A 13631-nucleotide genomic window follows, 5' to 3' on the forward strand; every position below is an offset into this window, starting at 1 on the left:
CTTCAAATGCGGTTGTGTCTCTCCAAGATGGTTTGTATTTGCTTCTTCTAGTTACCTGGAGATACCACCCAGCTGAGTGGTTTGAGGTTTATCAGTTTTTGTTAGGTATCCCACATTAGCTAGGCCCAAGGCTTTTCCTCTGTCCATGCCCACGCAGTCATCAAAGTAGAAGCTCAAGGTCTCCAGGACCTACTTAGCCAAATTGCCCAGGACGAAAGCTGGGTGGTACACATTGCATTGCAGAATTCTAACATTCCATCATTTTTGGCTCCTGTGTGTTATTTTTTTCTTGCCAGCTTAGCAAAACATTCAAAATTATTTTTAATATTTATTATCTTAGAAATGTAATACTTTAATTCAAAGTATCTACTCTGTAATGTGCCCAAAACAAAGATCACAGTTAGGTCTTCGATCAACCTGTAATTTGTTTTTTGTGTGTAGAAAGTAGAGAGGTATATTTTTCCTTCCCAAATGAATAGCCAGTTGTACCTGCACCATTTAATAATTACACCATTCTTACCCCCATTGACTTGTAATGTACCTCTGTCACTTGCCAAATTCCTGTATATATAAAAAAATGTGGATATGCTCCTAAGCATTCTTTTCCATTCATTTAATTTTCTTATCTAACTTGGTAGAGTCTCATTCTGATTTAATTACTGAATGTTTGTAAGAATAGTAAAATGTGAAACCTCCCTTTTTAAATTATTTCATTGCAATTATTCTATTTTTAGGTTTTAATTGTACTGGATGACTTATAGAATGAACTTGATAATTACAACAAAAGAAAATCGTTAGGCTATTGATTGATCTTGCATTTAACTTACAGATTATTTTGGAAAGACTTGCTCTCTTTATGATATGAAATCTTTCCATTCCCCTCTCTCTCTCAATCCATTTTATATCTTTCAATGAAATTCACCAGCAAGACACAATGATTCAAAACATGTTGGCAACTAAATAACAGCGAAAAATTCAGTAGAACTTTAAAAAGAAATAGATAAACCCATTCAAAATTGCGTACTTGAATACATCTTTTTCAGTAATTAACAGAAAAAGCTACAAAAACGTTTACAGAAAACTCAGGTAACATTATTACTTATCTTGCTTTAATTGATCTTACAACAGCACACCCAACAACTGCAAAATACACATTATTTTCCAGCACACATGGAACATCAGCCAAAATAGACTGTATGATATATAGTAAATATTAATGAATTTTAAAAGGCTAAAATCATATTGTAAGATCTGTCACCACAGTGAAAATCAACTAGAAATCAATAACAGCAAAAGTCCTAGAAAATTCCCAGGGGCGCCTGATGGCTCAATTGTGTCTGCCTTCAGCTCAGGTCATGATCCCAGGATCCTGGGATGGAGCCCTACATCAAGCTCTGCATGGAGCCCCGCATCGGGCTCCCTGCTCAGCGGGAGGTCTGCTTCTCCCTCTCCCCCTCCCCCTGCTTGTGTTCCCTCTCTCACTGTCTCTTTCTCTGTGTCAAATAAATAAATAAGATCTTTAAAAAAAAAAAAAAAAAAGAAAATTCCCAAATGCCTGGACATTAAGCAACATGTTCTAAATGACTCATCTTTTTTTTTAAAAAAAGCAAGATAAAATTAGCAAGTGTTTTGAACTAAATGAAAATAAAAATATAACATATCAAAATCAGAGAGGTACAGCCATAGCAATGTTTTTTGTTTTTTGTTTTTAAAGATTTATTTGTTTATTTATTTGAGAGAGAGAGAAACACAGCAAGAGAGGGAACACAAGCAGGGGACATGGAAGAGGGAGAAGCAATCTACTCGCCAAGCAAGGAGCCTGATGCAGGCTCAATCCCAGGATACTAGGATCATGACCTGAACAGAAGTCAGACACTTAATGACTGAGCCACCTAGGCGTCCCCCATAGCAATGTTTTGAGGGATCTTTCGTTTTCAAGAAGGTGTAAAAAGAGCAAATTAAATTCAAAATGTAGAAAGCAAAAAAATACTAAAGATAAAAGAAAAAAACCACAAAGTAAAAACCAAATGTTTAATCACTAAAATCAACAAAGTGAGAAGCTGTTTCTTTGAAAATACTAATAAAATGAATAACCATCCTCCACAGCAGTATTGATCAAGACAAAGTAGAGGCAAAGAAAATTTTTCCAATATGAAGAATGAAAAAAAATACTATTACTGATCCTTCCATCATTAAAAGTCTAATATCCTATGGACAACTTGATGCTAATAAATTTGAGAACTCCATTTAATAGGATAAATTCCTTGGGAATCACAACTTATCAAAACTACAGAAAAGGAAATAAAACATAAATTATTAGAACTAATAAGTAAATTTAGCGAGGCTGCTGGATACAACATCAAAGAAAAAATGTTTTTCTGTATACGAGCAACAAGCAAGCGGGAAATGAAGAACAATACCTTTTGTAGTAACACCAAAAAACGTTAAACACATATGATTAAATCTAATAAAAGATGTGTAAAAATACTATGAGGAAAGTTACAAAACAGTTTTGTGAGAAATTAAGCAAGTCTTACATACATAGTAGGATATACCACGTACTGAATATATCCCTTTGTTTACCGTGAAAAAAAGAACACCACTGTAATATGTCCACTTTTTCCAAATTGATCTATAGATAAAAGCAATCTCAGTCAGATTCTCAGCCCTTTTTTAATGGAAATTGGTGAGTTGGGTCTAAAGTCTGGTGGAAATGTAGTATCTAGAAGAGCCAGGACAACGCTTATAGAAAAACAAAACCGCATGACTCTTAGATAGTAAGATTTACTATAATAATAACAGTAATTAATACAGTGTGGTACTGGCACGAGGACACACAAATAAACTCATGACCTACCGTAGAGGCCAAGAACATACCCATTTATATGAAGTCACCCGGTTCGCGGTGACATTCCATGGCAATTCAGTGAGTGAACAGATGGCTGCATTAGTGGAAGTCCGTCAGGAGATAGAAACCACACAACTAATTTGAGCAAAGAGAATATAATGTAAAGCATTGTTCATGGAGTAAAATGTTATGAACAACCAAGAGGGCAACAGGGAATCTAAGTGTATCAACTCCAGAAAGCAAACACAGCTACCATTCCTCCAGTTGAAGGATCAAAGAGAAAAGCTTGAAAAGTTAAAGGAAGGGTTTGTGGGGCTGATTCTCAGCTGCTGCTTGTATTTACAAGCTTTGGAGGGCCAGAGGAGGAACCTGTGTGATGGGTCCGAGGTCTCGGGAAAAGGAGTGTTGTTTCTGTAGAAGGACAGAACATTCTTCTGCCTCAGCAGGGGTAAAATATTGGCGGATGTCACTCTCGGAGACCACCAGCCATCAATGCCCTTGGGAAAAAAAACCCAACAAACTAAGGAACAGGAAAAATAAGTTTTCCTTCTCTTCCAGCTTTGAAAGCTCTTTCTAGTAACTTCTACTGGTAGTGCTTAACCATAAGCCAGCTGGCAAAACAGAAAAAGTGCTTTGCAAAGTCTCAGCCCCAGCATCCCAAAACGGCATACACGTAAATGGGTTTGGAGGGAAAAGCAGTAACTAATAAAAAAAACTGGCACATGTAATGTTTGCAATAAATGGTATTGGAATAATTATATTTCCATGTGATAAAAAATTAACTTTAACCACTATTTCAAACCATACATAAAATTAATTCAAATGGACCATTGACCTAAATGTGAGAAAAATCAAACTTTTAGAAGATACCAGGCTATTCTGACAGCCTTGAGATAGGCAAAGATTTCTTCAACAGTCACAAAAGCCATTAACTTCAAAAAAATAACTGATAAAATATACTTCAATAAATTATAAACTTCTGTTTATAAAAAGCCGTCATTCAAAGAGTGAAAAGGTAAAGCACAGGCTAGGAAAAAATATCCAAAATAGACATATGATGGAACAAAAACAATGCAATTATAAAAAGGACAGACTGACAGATATGAAAGAGTCACTGGTCTATAGAAATCATAGAGATTTCACCAGCCAGATATTGTTGTTTCCTCCAATTCTGGGAAATGGAACAGCCTTTGATTAGACTTTAAATCAAGAGACTTATATCTAATATATATAAAGAAGAATCATTAAGAACAAGACAGATAATTTAACTTAAAAATAGACAAAGACTTGAGAGGCAATCCACAAGAAAGACCATCAAAATATGTTATATATATATGCATCAGTAATTATCAAAGAAACTCGGTGAAAACACCACAATTTACCCCCTAGGATTGCTCAGAATTAAAGACTGGCATTAATAAGCTTTGGTGAGGATGTTGAGGCTCTCTTACACTGATGCAAAGTAAAAATTGGAAAAATCATTAGCAAAACGGACAGTTCTGAGAAAAGCTAAACATAAGAATTATCTATTGCACAAAGATTTCACTCCTGAATGTTTACCTAACAGATGCAAATCTTATGTGTACCAAGCAACATGTGCAAGAATGCTCACAGTAAATTTCTTGATTATAGTCAAAGACTGAAAAGAAGTCAGGGATTGTCTCTTATTTGTCTGAGTATTTAAAGCATCTTGTAGAGGAGGTAACAAATCAATGGTATTAAAGAAATTGGGTGAGTATTTTGGAATATGAGAATGGAAGAGAGACATCAGGAAGACCATCCTATTGGGAAACTAAGACAAATAAAGCCTTCTGTCCCTAGAGCATATTGTGTTTTTATTCCTTCCGTTTGCTGACATACATCAAAGCATTATTCAGCTACTATGAGATTGCAGCCCTTTTGTCTTGCTCCTTTATGGATTGTTTTCTTCATTTACATTAATCGTGTCTTCTCCAGCCCTGTCGTCTCTCTTATGTCCTATTCTTGCGTTCCCTTGTAAAAAAAAAAATCAATAAAACAAAACAAGATACATCCTGGGACACTAAAGTACTTTTTTCCTCTTTACAGTATATAAAATGTATATTTTCTAAAATACAAAGTTACATTATTAGCCAAGTATATGAACAATGATACCTAGAAACCACAATTTTGAATGAAAGTCTTTTTTGGGATATGATATTCTTCCTGAACTGCATAGATAGAATCTATTTGCTACCACGATGAGCAATTATATTTCAAGCATGGTCATTTTACAGGTCAAGTAAAAATTTCCACAAACTGCTCTATCATGGTTCATTTATTACCATCCTCTAGGAACTTGACCTTTTGAAACAGGATAAAAGGCTCAGGAAATAAGAATAATTCCATTTATTCCCTTAGTAATCTTATCAGTGGGTAGCGTCAGATGAAAAGAAAAGCTAGTGTTTTTAAAAATGGAAACATTATGCTCTGACTCACAAAGGAAATCCAAGACTACGGGCACCATCTTGGACATAACTCTGAAATTATGAAGAAATACACTTCTTTTGTTCTCTCCTATCTTTTCTTTCAGGATCTTTCCCAGGGCCCTCCTGTCCACTACTCCTCTGACCCTCTTCTTACCCTCTAGCCACACACTTGGAGTCTACATCTGGGGTTTCAACTTTATGTGTCTGTTTTGCTTTGAATTGGCTGCTATGTTTTTAAAAATCTTTTAAGGTGTTAGAAAAGAAAGCTGAAAGTCCTACAAAATGGAATGAAAACTTGGTTGAGACCCAGATGAATGTCTCGGATTTTCAGCACCATGCTAGAATAAAGAGAGGTGTTTTGGGAGCAAGAGGACATGCCCACATGGCTTAACTGATATGTGAAATTCTATAATTATTATAATTAATTATAATTCTATAATTTCACATGAATAAAATTTTATTGGAGCATAACCATATCCATTTATGATTTATCTACAGCTGAGTTTTTGCAAAAGAGCAGGTCTGAGTAGGTCCAAGAGAGACCATTTGACACACAAAGGCTAAAATAATCTTTTATTTTATAAATTGATCTTTTACAGGAAAAAATTGCCAATTCCTGGTGTAGAGCATAAAATGAAAAAATAAGCTAGAACATAGGCTACCAAATTTACAACACTCTAGATCAAAGAGTACTTTTCAATCCAGCTAAAAAATTTTGAGTAAGGCTCAGTTTCAGTACATCTTAATGTCTGAAAACTAATCTGAGATTAATATTTTCATGACTTTTTTTTTTTTGAAGCGTAGAATTTCCAGTAATATCTTCTCCTTTCAGATCTAATTTATATGAAAAACTTACGGTAATTTCATTGAAAAGTAATTTTCTTTTATTTTAATGAGTTTCATTAAGGATTTACCATCACAGATGAAGGCTATAAAGATGAATGAAAAATTGGCCCTGCCCTGGAGGAGCGGACAGTTAAGTAGAGAGAGTAGAGAAAGCACATAAATACTGGCTTATAATCCTCCCCTCCAATTTTACTGAGAAATAATGACATCACCATATAAGTTTAAAGTGTATAGCATAGTGACTTAATTTATATATATTGTGCAATCATTGCCACAATAAGTTTAGTTAAAATTCATCATCTCACAGATATCATAAAAAGAAAGCAAAAAAAATTACTCCTTGTGATCTAAGTTTGTAGGATCTATTACTCTTTTAAAAACTTTTCTGTATATCATATAACAGCGTTACCTACAGTGATCAGTGCAGTGAACAGCGTTACCTACAGTTCCATGACCTCCCTAGTATTTGTTATCTTATAACTGAACATTTGTACATTTTGACCACCTTTCTTCCAGTTCCCTCCTCCCCCATCTCACGTCTCTGGTAACCACGGAGCTGATCTTTTTTGCTATGAATTTTTTTTTTAAGATTCCATGTATGAGTGAGATCGAATAGTTCTTATCTTTCTCTGCCTGACTTATTTTGCTTAGCATAATGCCTTCAAGGTCCATCCATAGCATCACAAATGATAGAATTTCCTTCCTTTTGTGGCTGTATAATAGTCCAATATAGATATATGTGTGTGTGTGTATACACATTTACATATATAAATATATATTTATTATATATGTTTTTATGGCATAATGGTATAATTTTATGGTATAATTTTATGGTATTTATGGTATAATTTATAGTATAATCCTACAAGTGGGATTGCTGGATCATGTGGTAGTTCTATTTTTTTCCCCTTTTTTTTTAGAGTGGGGGAGGGGCAGAGGGAGAGAGTATCTTAAGCCGGTTTCATACCCATTGCAGAGCCAAACCTGGGGCTCAGTCTCATAACCCTGAGATCCCAACCTGAGCCAAAATCAAGATTAGGACATTTAACCAAAAGAGCCACCTAAGGGTCCCTCTACTTCTTATTTTTTGAGGAAACTCCATCCTTTTTTCCATAGTGGCTGTACCTATTGGCAAATAATTTAATAACATAAGTGTTCTAAGATAGGTAAAAAATTATGTAGAATTTTTCCCCTTCCAATCCATCTTTCACCTGGCTTTCAGAATGAGCTAACTAACGATGCAAATATGACCATACTTCATACTTTCTTGCTTTAAATACTTCAATTGCTACCCTCCTGTTTTCAGGATGAACTCCAAACCCTGAGTATGACTTTCCAGGTCCTTCATGATCCAGTCTTGTCCCTGGCAGTTTCCTCCTTTCCAAATATTTTTCCTGAATGCCGTGCCTTGTAATTCCCCAGAAACTCCACAGTCCCTTGATTGTAAGCCATTGTCCTTCTTTCCCGTTATTTTTCTCTGCCTAGAAAAATTTTTATCTTCCACATGCCTGCCAGGATTCTCTCTGACCAGTTAGGGTGGTCCACGTCCCAGTCTCAGTGGTAGGCTCAGAGCGGGGCAAATAGCCAAGCCAGTCCCATGAGAAACGAACCTCGTGTTCCTGATGGAGCTGGTAGGTAACAGTCTGCTTATTCTGTGGACACTGTTAAGCTTTGTAGAACAGAAGTCAAAACTCTCTCTGACTTCTTAATTATACACACTGTTTATTCTTCAGCCAGTTTGAGTTGGATTTCTTTGACCTGAAGCCAAAAAAATTCTCACAGAGTTGGCATCATGAAAAGGTCACATGTAAAGCAGGTAGGGAAGAACAAGTATGAGTTTTCATGGTAGAGTAAGCAGAAAGGCAGTTTTTACATAGGTTGAAGCATATATATGTATTTCCTTTGCAGAGCAAAAAAAAAAAAAAAAGTAGAGCTATTTTTGTGAGCCTTCTGAATCCTGCTTAGAAAGGAGAATTATTATATGCTTGGATTTTGCAATTCTTATGGACGTTTATCTCTGCAAAAAAAAAAAAAAGTAAAAGTTTGATTAATGAATCTGATGGTTTTGTAGGAATCTATATTAATAGGAGTAGGTCTATTACTTTAGCCTCTTGTGATATTGCTGGCTGATTGGCTTCCAGATATAGTGCTAGGAAACCAAAAAGTTCACACACACACACACGCACACACAGGCAAAAAAATACAGTTGAAACTGCCCAGGTCTAAAAAATCTAACAAACAACATTTTCATAAGAATTCTCAATACTCAATAGTAAATATATTTCTATATGATATCCCAATTCCATATTTTAAATTCATTTCACAAAGAATAAATAGAAATAGAGAAAACTAATGCCTGATTAAACCCCTAAATTGAAAAAATATATATTTTATTTATTGTACTTTTAATATTTAGTCTTCTGAAAGGTGTTGTTGGCCCAAGGGACACTGTCACATTTGCAGCCACAAAATTTGTTAGCAAAGCACTTTTTGGCAAGTAAATGCATTCTTGTGTAAACTTTAGGATAGAATTATATAATGTTAAAACTAAAGACAGACATGTCAGCAAAGGGGAATAATAGGCAAAGGGGTTTATTGATATTTTGGTTGTGCTACTTTCCTCACAATTACTTAGGCTTTGCACATTCAATAGCCCTTTCCTTTCAGCTCCAATACTGTCCATGGTTCCCTATTACTTGGAGATGGAGTCCAAACTCAGCCTTTGGAGAGTCTCCCCCTGCCACCTCCGTACCGAATGAGTCAGGACCAACTGAGCTAGTTTTCTGGAAATCCCTTCCTCTGTTTCTTTGCTACTGAAATTTTCCCTACCTAGTACACCCTTTTTGCTCTTATAGTCTATGAAAAAAATCTACGTAAGTGTCAAAATCAACTTTTTAGTGTTATATAAGTAGTTATGCGTCCTGACTGGGGCATTTGCAAAATCGAGAAAAATAGCAAAGAGGAAGCAAAAGTTACTACAATCCCATTATCCAGAGTGAACTAGTTCAAACATTTTCATGCCTTTGCCTCCAGCCCTTGATTTTACATCTACCTCACGGTCATTTTTCTCATGCTATATGTATTCAATTTCGTACCATAGGTTTTTGTGTGTGTGTGTGTGTTTTCCTTCTAGAAATTATATTATCAGCAATTGCCAGTATCACTTAAGGTAATTTGAAAACTTTTTTCCATTGATTATATCATTGATCTAAGTGGGCACACCTATTGTAGAAAATTTAAGCTCTTCCTAACGTAGGGGCATCCGAATTAAAGAATTCATGGATATTTGCGGAAACTCTGCAGTTGGATGGATCTGGGCTTGAGGTTGGGGTCTGCCTTCTATAAGTTATATGATTCCGACTTTGTAGATTCATTCGTTATTGAGCAGATATTTATGGAAAGGCAATTATGAGCTGGATATCTGGAGATGGTGAGAGAACATAAAAGAGTCAGTTCCTCCTCGAAGCTACAGAAGAGAGTGACAATAGACAGATGAATGTGCCATACTGTTGGTGACAAGGGCCATGAAACGGAGGCAAAGAGAGCAAGGAGGGGCGCCTGGGTGGCTCAGTGGGTTAAGCCGCTGCCTTCGGCTCAGGTCATGATCTCAGGGTCCTGGGATCGAGTCCTGCATCGGGCTCTCTGCTTGGCAGGGAGCCTGCTTCCCTCTATCTCTCTCTGCCTGCCTCTCCGTCTACTTGTGATTTCTCTCTGTCAGATAAATAAATAAAATCTTTAAAAAAAAAAAAAAAAAAGAGAGCAAGGAGGATACCAGCAGCTCAACAAGCGCTAGGTGGGCAGAAACACTTGGATCTTATCCATTTTATATCCCTGTGCCCAGAATAGGAGCCCAGTGAATTATTGTTAAATGATTTGTTTACATATCAATGGGGACTATTGTTTTAAATATAAGTGAATTACTAACGGAAGTTATTATTATCTGTCAGTAGATGGCAATGTATAAATCTTCTAGAATAAGTAGGCTTACATTTAATATAACTTTGCAATATAATTTAATATAACTTTGCCTCACTGGAGGTGCTTTTTCGTTTTCCTCATAGTCTGCTTGAAGAGAAAATTAATTGCCTTTCCCAGAAAATTTGTGTCTTCAAAACTTGCATTGTAAAAACAATGACTCAGTGGGAAACGGCGTTTAGCAGTTATTGTGTTTCTGGTTCACAATAAAATTATTTTGTGCCTAGATGTCAATGACATCAGCTTACAAAAATCTCTTTGCCTGTTTTGCAGATGCTGCCTAAAAACTATGAATCAATGGATCTAAACAGTGAAAACCAAATCTAACCGTGTTGCTGCTTGTCCCCATCGATGCAAGAGCCTTGATTTCACTATTTAGCTTGAAGCACACTTTGGAACAGTTTCAGCTAAAGAAAAAAGAGGGCAATTAGTAAATAAAAGATGTTAACAAAGCAGGTTGTTTTGTAGGTTTTGTTGTCTCTGCTTTTTTCCTATTCTCTAGGTGAGGCCCTGACTCTCTTTTGTGACTCGGTTAAGAAGACAACATGAATCACGTTCCTTAATTCACCAATCTTGACTTACTCTGTTTGTATGACTCACAAATCCACATCACAGGGAAGATGCTTGCATTATAATTTATGAGAAAAACATGGGACCGTATTTCAATAACCATCTAAACAGGAGAGAGCCCATAGCCTTAGTTAGAGACCTCTGGTTGTGGATGTTAGCCCCTGTTTGACAGCCTATAGTAAAATTGCTATTTCTGCATGGTGCGTATGTGTCTCAGCTGGGAAGAGGCATCGCTTGTATTCTATTTTATCCTCCTACGTGAACGCCTAGGCTGGGAAGCTGTCAGTCATGCATCATCAAGCTGAGAAATGTGTGTTGTGCTCTGAAAGTGAGTTCTGTCTAGTAGCAGAGGAAGTCATGTGCAGTCCTCCTCCAAACATTGTGGGGGCCACTAAGTGGGCCGGTGCCAAGAGTAAGTCATACAAACATGGCCCAGAAGAATGATGACTTTTTTAAACACCAGGCCTGAGACAGGCCTATTGGTCTGAGACAAAGGCAATAATAAAGCAAGTGTCCACAGTTTCCATTGTTCTGCTCCTTAAACTTGTGGTTTGCTCTGCCCTTGGACTTGATTTAATCTTAACAATATTCTCCAAGAAACAGCCAAATGTTATTTTTAAAATATAAATCTGATCATGTCACTTCTCCGCTTAACCTCCATCCCTCCAATACCCCCACCCCCACCCCGGCTCCCATTAGAATGAAAATCTAAAGTCCTTCAAGGTTAGGCATGACCTACCTCCTGTGTGCTGTCCTCCATCAGCTGTGACCCTTGGTGACTATCTTCCAGCTACTCTGGGTATCTTCCTTCTGAATCTCCAGTGCTTAGAATAGTCCCAGGACATAGCTGCTACTCAGTATGTATTTGCTGAGTGACTGATCAAAAGAATGAATGAATGGATGAATGCCTCAGAGCAGCTGTTATCAAATTTGGCTCACATTTGAATCATCTAGAGAGCCACTAAAATTAAAGATGTCTGAAATGCATTCCTAGACCTTATGGTTTCATGTCTGCTATGGAGTAGAACATTGGTATGTTTAAAAAAAAATAAAAAAGAGCAGTTGGTTCTAATGTGTAGGTAGAGCTGAGAAGCCATGACCTGGAAGGAAAGGGCCATCATTAATAAATGATGAAAATGCCTTGCTCTGACCCCTGCCCTCTCTCCGTGGCACACTGTCATGGCCATCCAATCCAATGCATTCCCAAAAAAGTAAATCTTTTCCTATTTCTTGCTACAAGATCCTGTTCGATATCAAATTACTGGTACATATTGGCTGTTATGACGCAATAAAGCTTGGCTCAAGTTTCTTTGTGTTAGAATCACTAAGTTAGGTTTCTGGAAATTTCTGACATGGAAAAGGAAGGACCATCTCAAGCTGTTTCACACATTACAGTTTTGCTGATTAAAAATATCTGGGTCTCCGCCAGAGGTGTCATCGTGTTGGCTACATGACTGTTGCAAACAAACCCCAGCAGCCAGGCAGATATGAAGTTCAAAGCTTATTTAGACTGGGAACACTTGTTAAAGAAAATGTCATTTGTGCTCAGAATAATGGCTTGTAACTCTTCCAGCATTATTTTTCTCCTAATCGGATTCGTCTTCCACAGAGCAAATTCCAAAGAGGAAATCTGGAAATTTTGGCCTGGTAGATACAAAGAGACCAGATGGCCGACAGGTACCGAGCTGGTTTTTGTAGTGGGGTACACTGAATGGAAAAGACAAGTCTTTTTAAGATGACCATAAATTTCCCAAATGGTCTGTGTGAAATGCTTAAAGGTTGAAGATAAAGGTTTTGGGTTACGTGGTCCTTAATATGAAAGGGGGATAAATGGAGCCAGGTGGGCTGCGATTTCAGACTTAAGCAGATCTGAATTCTGAAACTGTGAACATTATAAGAGGAACTGGGTGGAGCTTGGAAGCAGTAAATCACTATAGAGTCTACCCCAGGAGCACATACACGTGCTATCCACTTAAAATGATCCTTTTGAAGGTAAGACAGTGAGGTCTCAATTAGAAAGGAGCAACCCTCAAAAGTTTCTTTCAACGATTGGAACTTCAAATAAATAGTTTCTTTTCTAGATAGCAGAGCATTGAAATCACAAGAATTTTCTTGCCTTGTCCCCTCTCACACTCAAATACTAGATCCACTACGGGTCTATCCCCCATTGGCCTCCACTCCTAAATGGGAGGGGTTCTTGAAAGTGAACTTTTTTTTTTCTTGATTTATTTGAATGCAAAACTTGTCCTAAATTGATGTGGGGCTCTTAAGAATCTTTATTCACATGTTTCACTGACATAATCCTATGTTTGGATGTTTCCTCAGACTTTCCCAAGGATGCTACATGGTACTCAGTATAAGAGCCTGATTACCTTTTCAAAACTTGAAAAATCTGAACCTCAAACTACATCTGGCTCAGGTTAGAATATACCTACTCAATCTTGTGAATTTGCAAGAATTAAAACACTCATTAGGGTTGGTGCATCAGTGATGCCATACTGAGTACTTTTGTTTTTATGTTGCCCAAATGTGGTGGTTAGCTATGTCTGTTCTCAGGGAAACCCACCTCTGAGATAGTGGGAAGAGAGAGAGAAGGAAGACTCACATGTAAACTGGTTCTTTTTTTTTTTTTTTTTTTAAGATTTTATGTATTTATTAGACAGAGAGAGAGAGATCACAAGTAGGCAGAGAGGCAGGCAGAGAGAGAGGGAGGACGCAGGCTCCCCACTGAGCAGAGAGCATGAGGACCCTGAGATCATGACCTTAGCGGAAGGCAGAGGCTTAATCCACTGAGCCACCCAGGCACCCCTGTCAACTGGTTATTAATTCAGAAAATAGAAGTCAACTTCTGGTAACATACTAAAGGTTCTTTTTAGGGCTGCTTAAGATGGGATTTAAGGTGAAGTTTTTACTTTTTAAAAATTATTATTATTCTTTTGGCAGCA

This window comes from Mustela nivalis (genome assembly GCF_964662115.1).
Source record: "Mustela nivalis genome assembly, chromosome: 7".
NCBI classification, from domain to species: Eukaryota; Metazoa; Chordata; class Mammalia; order Carnivora; family Mustelidae; genus Mustela; species Mustela nivalis.